This window comes from Bubalus bubalis, chromosome 4 (genome assembly GCF_019923935.1).
Source record: "Bubalus bubalis isolate 160015118507 breed Murrah chromosome 4, NDDB_SH_1, whole genome shotgun sequence".
Lineage (NCBI taxonomy): Eukaryota > Metazoa > Chordata > Mammalia > Artiodactyla > Bovidae > Bubalus > Bubalus bubalis.
In genome coordinates, this window is record NC_059160.1 from 24,988,561 (window position 1) to 25,004,975 (window position 16,415).

The window sequence follows — 16,415 nt, forward strand, 5'->3', positions numbered from 1 at the left end:
CTAGGAGACAGGATTCACAGGCAGCATATGGCTGCAAAGTCTTGAGATCTTATTGGGAGGCAGAAAGGGATAAAAAAAGGCTGCAGAGAAAGAAGGGCAGTAAATTGCTTGGAGAAGTTGTGTGTTAAAAATTAGAGAAGCTCTATTTATAAACAAGCACCAGTGGTTACATGAGAAATAATTTATACCAAATTCTTGCCTGGGCTGCTAAGTTCATTTTCTAAGGGAAAATGGAAATTAAGACTTTTTAAATATTTGGGATCAAGGGGCAAAAAGAAGGCTTATGGATACTCAAATGTCTCAAATGCTCTGAGAGATAAAGCAGTGCATATAGACGGATTTTACCCCCAGGATGGAGCAAGCATATTATGACAATTAATCTCTCAGTGGAAGGTTTCTTAGAAATGAGTTTCAACTTACAGATCATGAGCTTCAGACTACTGTTCACGGACAGAATGGCATCCCTATCTAGGATGTCCTGAAGGCTAGACATTTCTCCCTTTATCTCTTATACTTCCTGTCTACTATTCTTTCCAAGATAATACTGACACTTCTGTAGGTATGCATAGCCTTAAATTCTGGAATATATATATATATATATATATTTCCCCTAGGAATATACCCACAGGGGCCAAAGATTTGTTTCACAGGTCTTATGGGTATGAAGACAGTGATATGATAGACTGTATACCCTATTGAGTGTGACTGGAAAAGAGATACACACAAATTTTAAAGTTGAAATAGCAACAGTTTGGGAGTTGCCAGTGGAAGACAGGACAGGATGCACCAAGCTGCTGAAGAAACCCAGATTAAGTGAGTATCCTCTGAGCTAGGCTAAAGAGAAAACTGATTTTGAACTTAAATTTTTTTAGTGCATGAGAAGAATATTCCATTTAGGAATTTAATCTCTCTGGCAACCTCATATTTAGACAATCTATGTTATTAATGTTTAGGGCATTGTATTATTTGGGGTATTATTTATATTGTCACGTGCTTCCCTGGTAGAGACTCAGGTTCAATCCCTGGGTCGTGAAGATCCCCTGGAGAAGGAAATGGCAATGGCAACCCACTCCAGTATTCTTGACTGGAGAATCCCATGGGCAGAGAAACCTGGCAGGCTACTGTCCATGGGGTCTCAAAGAGTTGGACACGACTGAGCAACTAACACTTCCACTTTTACTTCAGGATAAAAAAAGTAAAAGAAAAAAAAGTGAAATGTCACTCAGGCATGTCTGACTCTTTGCGACCCCATGGATTAAGGCTGCCAGACTCCTCGGTCCATGGGATTTCCCAGACAAGAATACTGGAGTGGGTTGCCATTCCCTTTTCCAGAGGATATCCCTGACCCAGGAGTCAAACCTGGGCCCCCTGCTTTGCAGGCAGATTCTTTCCCATCTGAGCATCCAGGATACTTTGCTCTAACTTGAGGAAAATGGCAACACTCTTGTCAAAAAAGGTAGTTGATGTCCCTTGTTCTTCTAGTCCCCTCGATGAAAGAGAAAGGTCCAGCTATTCCAGCTCTCTTTGTTCCAACTTCTTTAGCCTGCAATCGGGTGACTACCCCAGATTAACCCTGCCTATTTTTGATGTCTGCAGTTTGGGGTTAGGGAAAAAATGGCCTACTGTTGTGCTAAAATCAATCTTGCCAAAGAACACTGTGCTTTAGGAGAGAAATGAGCAATGTGACTGACCATCAAAAAAGCTGACATCTTGAGTCTCATTAACTATACTGTCTTTGTACCTATACTCTATTAACTATGGGATGGTGAGTCTTGCCATTCCCTCCTTCACAAGGCTTCCCAGCTCACTGAATGACTGTGCAGTAAGTTGAGATATGTGCAGTATATGAGATATGAGCTACCTGTAGCTGCCAACCATGACCACATCGATATGCTCTTTGGTAGGCCAAGCTGACAAGCACATGGCAGAGTGGGTCTCAAGTCTGGACTAGAATTCTCTGGGAGTATTTAAAAAATTATAATGTCCAGTCCTACTCCCCACAGATTTGCTTTAACTGGACTGAGTTGGAGTCTTAGTCTTATGGTTTCATAAAAATCCACGAGTTTCTAAACATGCAGAGTTGAGACCTAAATCAAATCAGAAGCTGAACAACAAATCCTCTTCCCCTGAAACAGACAGGGAACAGATTTCCCAGTACTGAGAATGCTCCTTTCATTAAGACTTCTGTTTTCTTCTCCCATTCCTTCACTCTAGTGTCTTCAACAGGGGAAGAGCTATCATTAATAATTTATAGACAGTATGTGTTCCAAGAGCCATAACCAGTATAGTTTCAGGTATTTAATACTCACCACAATAGTTATATTTTCATCTAATTGTAGAATCAAAAGCTAAAGGGAGGAGCTTCCCTGGTGGCTCAGTGGTAAAGAATTCTTGCCAGTGCAAGAGACACTGGTTTGAGCCCTGGTCCAGGAAGATCCCACATGCCACAACTATTGAGTCTGTGCTCCAGAGCCCAGGAGCCTCAACTATTGAGCCCACACACTGCAACTACTGAAGCCTGTGTGTCTAGAATCCATGCTCAGCGACAAGAGAAGCCACTGCAATGAGAAGCCTGCAGACCACAACTAAGGAGTGGTCCCTGCTTGCTGCAACTAGGAAAAAACCCTGTGCAGCTACGAGAACCCAGTGTAGCCAAAAATAAATAAATAAAATTATTTTTTAAAAAAGCTAAAGGTGGAATAACTTTTCTGAAACCACACTTCATAAGTGAAAAAATAAGATCAGAACATGCATCAGTTTGAATTACTCCATTATTTATTGCAAACTTATGTAGTAAATAGTTTTTAAAGTTTATATTTTTGGGTGGTTGTATCTTTATTTAACGGAGAAGGCAAAGGCTCCCCAGTCCAGTACTCTTGCCTGAAAAATCCCATGAACGGAAGAGCCTGGTAGGCTGCAGTCCATGGGGTCACTGAGGGTCGGACACGACTGAGCGACTTCACTTTCACTTTTCACTTTCATGCATTGGAGAAAGAAATGGCAACCCACTCCAGTGTTCTTGCCAGTAAATTAAGCTTATTTGCAACTGTTTTAGGAGAGAGAAATAGAATAAAAATGCCTTTGCTCTACTATTACAGTTGTAAGTCAAGGGTGCGATTTCACCATGATTATTATCTCTAATTCCCCAAATGCCAGAGGTGGTATAATTTAGTAGTTAAAAGGGCATGGGTTTTGGAGTATGACTGCATCAGTTCAAATCTCAGCTCTGCCTATCTCTGTAACCTGAGAAGTCTACTTAATGCCTTTTGACTTCAATTTTCCCATCTGAAAAGTGGGGATAATTTTTTTTTTCTGCTTTGTTCTGAGGCTTACATATGCTAGTTTAAGTGTTGAGAACAACGACATAATTAATCAAAAGCAGGCTATTAATATTATCTTGGTGTTGATGAGTAGCAGTTGATCTAGTGAAAGTACACTGTTGCTACAATAGTTCTTCACTAACATACTTTTCATCAGAGAAGAAGATACTTTAAGATAGGTTGATTTGAGATCCCCATTAAAAGGATTTGTTCACCAAAAGACTTACAAGGAATTTTGACTTTCTTGAGCATTTGCTTTATGTCTGGCACTGTATAAAGCATTAATATCATTTTGTTTATTCCCTACAATTGTAAGATACATTATTTCCTAATTGTGTACTGGAGAAAATATTTTTGCACAGTGCACTATTTAAAAGACTTAGAGAATAACCCTGTGTACGAGACAGCAAAAGAGACACTGATGTATAGAACAGTCTTATGGACTCTGTGAGAGAGGGAGAGGGTGGGAAGATTTGGGAGAATGGCATTGAAACATGTAAAATATCATGTATGAAACGAGTTGCCAGTCCAGGTTCGATGCACGATACTGGATGCTTGGGGCTGGTGCACTGGGACGACCCAGAGGGATGGAATGGGGAGGGAGGAGGGAGGAGGGTTCAGGATGGGGAACACCTGTATACCTGTGGCGGATTCATTTTGATATTTGGCAAAACTAATACAATTATGTAAAGTTTAAAAATAAAATAAAATTAAAAAAATAAATAAAAGACTTAGAGAAGAATCAGTTATGTATTTTCTTTCTTGTGTATTTCACATTTGTTTAACCACTAATGTTAATAGTTGTATTATTGGAGTATTGGCTTTAGGTGTTATAATATTGGTTTTAGGTATTGTACAGTAAGGTTTTCTTACTAATCCATCAATGTTCCCATTTTTGCCTCATCCCATTCCTCATTTTTAACCCTTCAGGAAACAGCTGTAATAGCCTAGTAGTCTAAATAAAGTTTCCTAGGCTTAGTGTGTTGCAAGCTACCCAAATATTTTTTCTTGAGGGTAGTATGCAAACCAAACCTATTTTGACTGCAGGTGTTAAAACTTGTGGGTCTTGGCAGATTTAACAAATTCTTGATGCTGACAGAATAAGCAAAATGCTTAGGACTCTACCCCTTGGGTAGGATTGTGGCTTGGGAAACTCAAAACCTGTAAAGATGGCTGCGTGCCAGCCCTTTGAGGTAGAGGCTTTGAATGTTTCTATAGAACCTCTGTTGGCCAGTTTCATGACTCCAGTGGCTGCCTGCAAAATAAATAAATGAGGGGCTGATGTGCTGTACAAGTTACAAGTACTGTAACTTGCTTGTTGTGCTGGTTTAGAAAGCAAAGGTATCTGTTCAAAACTTGTCACATCGAAAGCTGTGAATTCCTTTTGAGTCTGGACTTTTGTGAGACAGAATAATTTAAATTTATCTTGGCAAGTGTACAATGTACAATGTGATTTATAAAATTATTCTTCTTATCTGCTTTGCTGCAACAATGTCATTACCTGTGTTCTTAGCTATTATTAATAATTTATAATCAATTTTCATATTTTTTGTCACCCTTTTCAAGATTCAGTTCAGTTCAGTCACTCAGTTGTGGCTGACTCTTTGCAACCCCATGGACTGTAGCATGCCAGGCCTCCCTATCCATCACCAACTCTCAGAGTTTACTCAAACTCATATCCATTGAGTTGGTGATGCCATCCAACCATCTCATCCTCTGTTGTCCTCTCCTCCTCCAGCCTTCAATCCTTCCCAGCATCAGGGTCTTTTCAAATGAGTCAGTTCTTTGCATCTGGTGGCCAAAATATTGGAGTTTCAGCTTCAGCATCAGTCCTTCCAATGAACACCTAGGACTGATCTCCTTTAGGATGGACTGGTTGGATCTCCTTGCAGTCCAAGGGACTCTCAAGAGTCTTCTCCAACACCACAGTTCAAAAGCATCAATTCTTCAGTGCTCAGCTTTGTTTATAGTCCAACTCTCACATCCATACATGACTACTGGAAAAACCATAGCCTTGACTAGACTTACCTTTGTTGGCAAAGTAATGTCTCTGCTTTTTAATATGCTGTCTAGGTTGGTCATACCTTTTCCTCCAAGGAGCAAGCATCTTTTAATTTCATAGGTGCAGTTACCTTCTGCAGTGATCTTGAAGCCCCCCAAAATAAATTCTGCCACTGCTTCTACTGTTTCCCCATCTATTTGCCATGAAGTGATGGGACTGGATGCCATGATCTTCGTTTTCTGAATGTTGAGTTTTAAGCCAGCTTTTTCACTCTTCTCTTTCACTTTCATCAAGAGGTTCTTTAGTTCTTCTTCACTTTCTGCCATAAGGGTGGTGTCATCTGCATATCTGAGGTTATTGACCTTTCTCCCGGCAATCTTGATTCCAGCTTGTGCTTCTTCCAGCCCAGTGTTTCTTATGATGTACTCTGCATATAAGTTAAACAAGCAGGGTGACTATATACAGCCTTGATGTACTTACTCCTTTTCCTATTTGGAACCAGATTTTCAAGATTACATGGTAATTATAGAAATATGAAACCATTCAAGTATGCTGAGTGTCTCTAATTTGTACATTTATAACATCACTGAGCAGGCAAAAATATCTGACCAACATGAGTTTAAGTTTAGATAACAAGATAATACATAAAATATGGACAACATACAGGACAGTATGCAAGTATTCAATGTCACAAATTTCAAAGACAAGACATATGATCAGATAAGGTTTCATAGAAAAGGAATGGCTTGACAGAAAAACCCTAAAGAACGTTTCATGTACTTGGCAAGATTTTTGTTATATGGTAATGACTGGGAAATAGATGGGGAAACAGTGGAAACAGTGTCAGACTTTATTTTTCTGGGCTCCAAAATCACTGCAGATGGTGTCTGCAGCCATGAAATTAAAAGACCCTTACTCCTTGGAAGGAAAGTTATGTCCAACCTAGATAGCATATTCAAAGGCAGAGACATCACTTTGCCAACCAAGGTCTGTCTAGTCAAGGCTATGGTTTTTCCTGTGGTCATGTATGGATGTGAGAGTTGGACTGTGAACAAGGCTGAGCGCCGAAGAACTGATGCTTTTGAACTGTGGTGTTGGAGAAGACTCTTGAGAGTCCCTTGGACTGCAAAGAGATCCAACCAGTCCATTCTGAAGGAGATCAGCCCTGGGATTTCTTTGGAAGGAATGATGCTAAAGCTGAAACTCCAGTACTTTGGCCACCTCATGTGAAGAGTTGACTCATTGGAAAAGACTCTGAGGCTGGGAGGGATTGGGGGCAGGAGGAGAAGGGGACGACAGAGGATGAGATGGCTGGATGGCATCACTGACTCGACGGACATGAGTCTGGGTGAGCTCCGGGAGTTGGTGATGGACAGGGAGGCCTGGCATGCTGCAATTCATGGGGTCGCAAAGAGTTGGACACGACTGAGCGACTGAACTGAACTGAATGACTTGAATTATGGTATTGCCACAGGAATAAGTTAGGAATGATCACTAATGATAAATTATCAATAGATACATCCGCTGGAGGAAAGATTTGTGTTCAATTAAGATCCTTTTTGAGAAAAACACACTTATCTAAAAAAAAAAAAAAACATTAATTGTAAAAGATACATGCATCCTAATGTTCATAGCAGCATCATTTACAACTGCCAAGTTATGGAAGCAACTTAAGTGTCCATCAGCAGATGAAAGGATAAAGAATATGTGGCCCATATATACAATGGAATGCTACTCAATCATAATAAAAATGAATTTTGCCGTTTGCAGCAACATGGATGGACTTGGAGGCCATTATGCTAAGCGAAATAACTCACACAAAGATGAATACCGTATGATATCACTTGTATGTAGAATAAAAAAAAACAACCAACTAGTGAATATAACAAAAAAGAGACAGATTCTTGGATGGATATAGAGAACAAGATAATGGTTATCAGTGCAGAGAGGGAAAGGGGGAGAGACAATGTAGGGTTAGGAGAACAAGAGGTACAAACAATTAAGTATAAAATAAGCTATGAGGATATGTTGTATAACAAGGAATTATAGACAATATTTTATAAATTTTAAATTTTATAAATTATAAATTTTAAAAAGCCTTTAAAATTTGTGAATCACTTTAAAAAAGGCTTCCCTGGTGGCTTAGATGGTAAAGAATCCACCTGCAATGCAGGAGACCTGGGTTTGATCCATTGGTTGGGAAGATCCCCTGGAGGAGGGCATGGCAACCCATTCCACTATTCTTGCCTGGAGAATCCCCATGGACAAAGGAGCCTGGTGGGCTACAGTAGATGAGGTTGCAAAGAGTCGGACATGACTGAGTGACTAAGCACAGCACAGTATTTTAAAAAAGACACATTTATACATTTACTTTCCTTTTTGATGAAATTCTATTCACTAATACAGAAGTCATGTTGAAGTTGCTCCTTTTATGTATTTTAAGAGCATATCTCTTATTTTAACTTGTTCACTGAATGTTTGTAGTGCTAATTAGTACTGATCTCTGAGATCATTCTTTTCTAGTAATGATAGAAGGCAGAAGGCTGAAGACTACATTTTCACTAGTTGCTGTTTATCATCAACCTACTTTTTTGTGTTTGTCACATTAATGATGCTCTGTGTGTGTGTGTGTGTGTATGTGTGTGTGTGTATTAGTTGCTCAGTTGACTCTTTGCAACCCCCTGGACTGTAGCCTGCCAAGCTTCTTTATCCATGGATTTCTCTAGGCAAGAATATTAGAGTGGGTGGCCATTCCCTTCTCCAGTGGATCTTCCTGACCCAGGGATTGAATCAGGGTCTCCTGCTTTGCAGGCAGATTCTGCTGGAGAACTTATTTTCAATCCCACATAGGGATTCCTTCAGTTCCCTTTGCTGATAAAGTTCTCTTGTAGAAAGTCATATTGGCATCTCTTTTTGTTTATTTTTTAGTTTTTTAAAGAATTTAAGAAACATGGATTTAATCTTTCAAAAATAACATATTCATAATGACCTTTTATTGATGCCATGTCAATGATATTCTAGTAATAGTAATGATTTATGGTAAATAGTTTACAACAAATTTTGTAGTTTAACAAGTAAGAAATTAAGTTGAATTAGATGTAGACTCATAGACATAGAAAATAAACTCATGGTTACCAAAAGGGAACGCAGAGAAGGGATAAACCAGGAATTTGAGGTTAACACATGCACATTACCATATACAAAATAGATAACTAGCAAGGACCTGCTATATAGCACAATGATCGTTTGTTTTAGCTCTTCCTACTACTGAGTGGAGGAGGATGGATATATGGGTATAAGAAGTACTGAAATGATTCTCAGATTTCTGAGAATGGGCTATACTTCCTCTCTCCTCAAAGTAACAGAACAGAGATTTGATTCAGTTCAGCATTTCTATGACACTGTGGTTTAGATTATGAATTATGGAAGCAAATTGCCTGAGTTTGAATCCTGGCTCCACTATTTTCTAGCACTGATAACTTGGTCAAAATATATAGTTTCTCAGTCCATCTGTACTTTTATCTGTAAAATGGAGATAACAATAAATAAATATCTACCATTTTGGATTGTTCTGAGATTTAAATAATTAATACATGCATTTTTAAAAGTGCTAGGCACAAAGAACACAAACTGTTATATAATTATGGTAAAACATTTCCTATTTTATTTACCACTGAATATCTTTTTTTAGCACTGAAAATACCATACAGGCTTTAAAAAAACCTACTTGGTGATTCAGTCAGTAAAGAATATACCTGAAATGCAGGAACTTGTGTTCAATCCCTGAGTCGGGAAGATCTCTTGGAGAAGGGAATGGCAACCCATTCCAGGATTCTTGCCTGGAGAATTCCATGGACGAAGGAGCCTGGTGGGCTGCTGTCCACAGGGTCACAAAGCGATTAACATTCTCACTTTATACTTTTTATCTTTAACTATCATCTAAAATGTGTATTCTACTGGATACAAAGTCTTGCTCTGCTAGAAGACTCTCAGTATTCTACCTTGATTTTCCAGGGAGGGAAAAGGAAAAACAAAGAAGGATTTTCTACTTGCTCCCTAATCCTCCTTCATTGCCTCCCAACCCCAAACCTGCCACACACTCAGACATATTGGCACTGATTTATCTTTAGGAGAATATAATAAGAAAACATGAATAAGGACTTTTAGTCTTCCACTTTTGAACTTTTGGACACAACTTGATACAAGTTTGGCATATGTTAGCCATATGTTTAAATGTCAGCCAAGTACTCAGATGTCTAATATTTGAACATAAACTGCAAAGTGTAGAATTGCAGTAGAAAACTCCCTTTTTGTTCAGAGCTAGATTTACACAGTGGAGTTTCATGTTGCATGATTCGAAGGGCACCAAACAGCCTTTTTCCTCTGTCCCAAGAATATCCTCTTCCCCCATTTTGTTCTCAAAGTCTCTTCCTTTACTAATTATCTTTGGGAAAAATGACAAAGACTTGCATGCTAAAGCAAGTTGGATTATTTTCTGTCCAGGGAGTACTAGGAAGCATGGAAACAGCCAATGTATAGGAACACTTCAGTTGAGTAAGAAGAAAGATGGGGAAAAAAAGAAATATGGCTCTAAATTAAATCTTTGCTCATATTATTTTCTTGCTTAAAGGGTTTCTGTTTTCACTTATATAGAATTCTTTGAAGGCAGATTGGTTCAATATAAGTCCCCCTATGTTATCGGGCAAGACATAGTTACCTTTTAAAAAATGAAACCACCAAGACTGCTAAGAACTGAACAATATTAGCTAGATCCAAGGACTATGCCAATATAAACAAAGACAGGGACATTTCCCTTTGACAAATGATCTAACACAATGTTTGTGATATTGAATGAAAAATATATTCACTTAATGGAAAACAAGGGTAGAGTATCCACTCTTTAAGCATAAATTATCCCTTTGTTTCTTCAAAAGGGTTGCTGCTTATTTCTCTCTCTTGTTGCCGAATAAGTGCTAGTATAGAAGGAAATTCACAAAGTATCTGCAAGCCCCTTGAGCTGTTCAGTTGCTAAGTCGTGTCCAACTTTTTGTGACCCTATGGACCACAGCACACCAGGCTTCCTTCACCACCCCCCGGAGTTTGCTCAAACTCATGTCCAGTGAGTCAGTGATGCCATCCAACCATCTCACCCTATGTCACCGCACCCCCCTCCCCTTTGCCTCCTAGGAGGGTCTTTGCCCAGCATCAGGGTCTTTGCCAATGAGTTGGCTTTTCACAGCAGGTGGCCCAAGTATTGGAACTTCTGCAGTCCTTCTAATGAATATTCTGGGTTGATTTCCTTTAGGATTGACTGGCCACCACTGAGTTTTTCAAATTTCCTGGCATATTGAGTGCCACACTTTCTTTCCTTCCAAGGAGCAAGCCTCTTTTAATTTCACGGCTGCAGGCACCATTTGCAGTCATATGAGAAAAAATTTTAATGGATAAAGATAGGGCTGATCTATTCAAATTTTGATTTTACCTCCATTTCCTTATTTGGAGTCTGTCCTTTTGACACTGTGTGTCAAGACTTCTACTTCACGGATTTAAATTCTTGATCTTTAGACTTTTGGTATTAAAGGCTCGTAGGTTTGCTATTTCTCTTGGCAACCAGCTTTAATTACACAAATAAGAGTACTTTCTGTGATCATAAACTAGAAGGGCTATTTGTAGTTTACCTTTTAAAATATTCCCTCTCATCTAAGATCTCTCATGTTCTTTCATGTTATAAAAAAAGCAGAAATTACTCCTTGCTACACAGTATTTCAAGTTCAGAGTGTATCTTTCTTTTCCCCCAGGAGGTAGTTTCCCTTACTTTACTTTGTAGTGAATCACAGTATTTGTACACTGTCTCATCACATAAATCATTTTCATATTCTCATCTGAACTTTATAATAAGGCTATGAAATAGTAGAATTGCTTAGTGAACCCTTGGATTTTAATAGGTCCTTAAACAATGACTGAAGTAAATGTAGATTTTAATGTTGTTGTTGTTGTTCAGTCGCCCAGTCATGTCCAACTCTTGTGGCCCCATGGACTGCAGCACCCCAGGCCTCTCTGTCCCTCACCGTCTCTCAAAGTTTGCCCAAGTTCATCATGTCCATTGCATCAGTGAATGCCATCCAACCATCTCATCCTTGACGCAGATATTAATGACTTATTTTTTAAAGTAAGTATCTGAAGTATGCATAGTGAAAATGATTTTCTAAGGTCACTAGGTAGAGTTTGAACTCATGTTCAGCTTTTTTAGATCACAGGGCAAGTTTCTTTCTATAGTTTATGGCTTTAGTTTTTGTAATTTTTGTTTAAGGTAAAATTTAGAGTGAAATGTTCAGATACTAAGTGCACAATTTGAGTTTTGAGAAACACATTCACCTGTAAAGCCAACACATCAGGCAAGATATTGAATATTTCTATTTCTGCAACATTTCCTGGGGACATTTTCTGTAACTCCCAGGCCAGGTAATCACTGTTGTGACTTTTTTTAACCACCATAGCTCAGTATTGCCTGATCTAAACCTTCTGATACATGGAATCTTATAGTAAATACTCTTGTGTATTTTGCTTCTTTCACTCAGCATAAATTTAAGATTTACCCACATTTTGCATGCATAAGAACTTCATTTTTTATATTGCTAAGCAATAGTCCATCACATGAATGTACCACACTTTCTTCATCTGTTTTCTTGCCAATGAATCAAACTGCTATAAACATTTGTGTACCAGTTTCTTTACGGATATAAATTTTCATGTATTTTTTTTCTTTTTTGGAAATTGCTGGGTTTACATGCTAGATGACAGGACATATAAGAAACTGCCAAATTTTCCCCAAAGTGGTTGTACTATTTCATATTCCCACCAAAAATGTATGAATATTTCAGGTGTTTCACATCCTTGTTGACACTTAGTATTGTCAGTATTTTAAATTGTAACCATTGTGGTGAGTTGTGTTGCAGTTTGCATTCTCTTGGTTAACTTGCAGAGCTTTTTTTCACATGCTAATATGCCATTTGTGAATCTTAGTGCAGTGTCAAACCTTTTCCTTCATTTTTAAATAAGATTGTCTTTCTGTCATTGAGTTGTTGGCATTCTTTCTGTATTCTGTATTCAGATCTTTTGCTAGATATATTGTGAATATATTCTCTGCATTGGTGGCTTATCTGTTCATTTTCTAATGCAGTCTTGACTGACAGAATTGTAAGACTTTTTCTTTTGTTGCTGTTGCTTTCTGCACTCTAAGAAACATTTGCCTTACCCCAGACTGCAAAGATATGTTTTCTTCTAGATGTTTTATGGACTTAGATTTACATTTTGGTCTATAACTTTAACATTTATATTATGCCCATTTTGTGTTAATTTTTCAGTATGGTGTAAGGTAAGTGTTGAGGTTTTCTTGCCTTTTTCCATGTGGATAGCCAGTTGTTTCAGCAATTTTCATTGAAAAGATGTTTATTATCTTACTGAATACTTTTGTCTTCTTTCAAGTCGATTGTGTAAATAGGTTTACGTCTGTACTATCTCTTCTGTTTGATCGTTATGCCAGTACAATATCTTAATTACTCTACCTTAAAGTGCCTTCCAATCATTTTGTCAAAATCTCTTTGACTAATATAGTCTCTTTGCATTTCCATTTGAATTTTAGAAATAGATTTGATAATTTTGATAAAAATCCTTCTGGGATTGTAATTAGAGTGTATTCCAATCTATTTTGGAGAGAATTAGTAGCTTAACAGTAATGAGTGTTTCTATCCATGAATTTAATATTCCCTTCATTTACCTAGGTCCTTAATTTCTCAAGGCAATGCTTTATAGTTTTCAGTGTGTAGGTCTTCAGATATTTTGTTAAATTTATTCCTAAATATTTTGTTTAGATGTTATTGTAAGTAGAAGCTTTGAATTTTATTTTGTACCTGTATAGTGCAATGGCAACCCACTCCAGTACTCTTGCCTGGAAAATCCCATGGATGGAGGAGCCTGGTAGGCTGCAGTCCATGGGGCCGCTAGGAGTCAGACACGACTGAGCGACTTCACTTTCATGCATTGGAGAAGGAAATGGCAACCCACTCCAGTGTTCTTGCCTGGAGAGTCCCAGGGACGGGGAGGCCTGGTGGGCTGCCGTCTATGGGGTCGCACAGAGTAGGACACGACTGAAGCGACTTAGCGGCAGCAGCAGCAGGGCAAGTATAGAGTTTCCCTGGTGGCTCAGACAATAAAGAATCCACTTGCCAATGCCGGAGAGCCGGGTTCGGTCCCTGGGTCAGGAAGAGTCCCCTGGAGGAGTGCATGGCAGCCCACTCCAGTATTCCCACCTTGACAGTTCCATGGGCAGAGGAGCTTGGTGGGCTATAGTCCATAGGGTTGCAAAGAGTCAGACATGACTGAGTGACTAACACACACATACACATACACACACGCACACACGGTGCAAGTATGTAGAAACAAATTGTTTGTGCATATTCCCTTGTGTAGAGAACTTGCTAAATTCACTTAGTAGTTGTTTCACAGATTACCTCAGGTACTTTTATATAAAAAATCACATCTGAAAATAGAGACAATTTTACTTTTTAATGCACTTTATATTTTTCTTGCCCTATATAGTTGCATAATATAAGACCATGTAAGGTATTGAATAGAAATGATAAAAGTAGATATCCTCTTTATTCCTAATGTTAATATGAAAAGTGTTCAGTGTTGCACCATTAAGTAAGATACAGGTTTTTTAATATGTACAGTTAATCAGACTGAGAAAATTCTGTGCCATTCCTAATTTGCTGTGAATTTTTAGTAAGCTTGGTGAACAATTTTGTCAAGTCCTTTATGTATCTGACAAGATGACCATGTGACTTTTCCCTTTAACCTGTTATTGTGTTGACATACTGATTTTCAAATGTGAAGCCAACTTTATATTCCTAAAATAAACACCACTTGCCAAATTAGTGTGCTAAAATTGTTAAGGATTTTTACATATCCTTATTGCATGCCTGCCGTGCAAAAGACTGGAGTTCAATCCCTGGGTTGGGAAGATCCCCTGGAGAAGGAAATGGCAACTAACTCCAGTATTCTTGCCTGGAAAATCCCATGAACAGAGGAGCTTGGTCCATGGGGGTCACAAAATAGTTGGACAAAACTTAGTGACTAAACAACAACAATATTCCATTGTGTATATACACACACCACATCAAGTCATCTGTTGATGGATATTTAGGTTGTTTCTATGTCTTGGATATTGTAAATAGTGCTGTTATGTACATAGGGGTGCAGGTATCTTTTGGAATTGTAGTTTTATCTGGGTATATGCTCCAGAGTGGGCATGCTGGATCATATGGCAACTCTTAGTTTTTTCAGGAACCTCTATACCCTTTTCCATAATGGCTGTACCAATTTATAAGGGAGTTCCCTTTTCTCCACACCCTCTACAGCATTTATTATTTATAGAATTTTTAATGATGACCATTCTGACCTGTGTGAGGTGGTACCTCACTGTAGTTTTGATTTGCATTTCTCTAATAATTACCAATGATGAGCATCTTTTCATGTGCTTGTTGATCATCTGGATGTCTTCCTTGGGGAAATGTCTACTTAGGTCTTCTGCCCATTTTTTGATTGGATTGTTTCTTTGTTGTTGAGTTACATGGGCTGCCTGTATGCTTTGGAAATGAAGCCCTTGTTAGTTTCATCATTTGCAAATATTTTCTCCCAGATCTAGGCTGTTTTTTTGTTTGTTTGTTTTATTTGTGGTTTCCTTTGCTGTGCATACAGTGGCTCTGGCCTAACTACTGGATGGCTTGTTTAGCTTCTGCCTAAGTCCTGTGAAAACAGACAATGTGTCTCAAATTTACCTGATTCCATAATTTTTGCTTTATAAATAATTTTAATACAATTGCTATAGACAGGTCACTTGCTTTGCCTCCTTTTCTTAAAATGATTCTTCTTATTCCTCATGTTCCAAAGGCCCATGTGTCTTCTCCCAAGGTTTTTTGGAGCATGAAAAAATTATTTTTTTAGTGTGTCTAATTGGTTTTGTTTTGTAGAATTATCATACTTTATTCTTCAGGGAGAAAAATTTTGACTAAGAAATCTGATATATTTATTTATGGAGTAAACTTGTTTAAAGGAACATTATCTTTGTAGTTTCAAAGTTGATTACCTTTTTCAGGTTGAAGTAGACCAGAGGAAAGTTCCTTCCCAAAGGAATTCTGCCTTTAGGAACCTTATCAGTTGAGTTTTGTAGTTATACCAGGCCCTGATGGAGAAATGAATGCCTTAGGATATAGTGGTTTGTTTTCCTGCCTCAGAAGTCAGATCATACCACACTTGTATCACAGGGACTCACAAAGTTAACAAAGTAAAACAAAAAACTGTTGCTCATATAACTAAAAGCACATTCAAACAAAGATTGTGTGGTGAGGGTTCTAGAACTATTCCTGACTCTAAGCTAAATTTCTATGGGACAATTACAGAACTTTTAAAAATTCAGGTTCATTTACTGTCAACTAAACATAATGTACAAGGTACCTCCTTTATGAAATCTGTTTATTCTTAGTTGTCTTACAGTTTCATTCTCTTTTGCATCACCAAGTTCTTCTTCTTGACTGGAATATTCCTGTGAATATACCGATTTTTAAATATTTAAAAATTTTTTCATCTCTTTTTTGACCTCTTATCTCTACAACCTCTGAAGGAAATAACTCATCTTTCAGTCAGAAAATCTTTATTCTACAAAGCATTCCATGAGAACTTACTTAAAAGAGGAAGGGATGGGGTCTTTGAATGCATAGCATGAATTTTATCATAAATCCTTATCACAAATCCTAATAAACCCTAAATTTGTTCTAAATTGTAGTATTTATTATCCTTCTACTAACCTCATAGCCTCAGAATTCTATGTATTGTTACAGCTTTCCCAGTGGCTCAGTGGTAAAACAATCAACCTGCTAATACAGGAGATGGGCTTTTGATCCCTGGGCTGGGAAGATCCCCTAGAGGAGGAAATGGCAAATCAGTCCTGTATTCTTGCATGGAAAATTCCATGGACAGAGGAGCTTGGTGGGCTACAGTCCATAGGGTCGCAAAGAGTCGGACACAACTTAGCA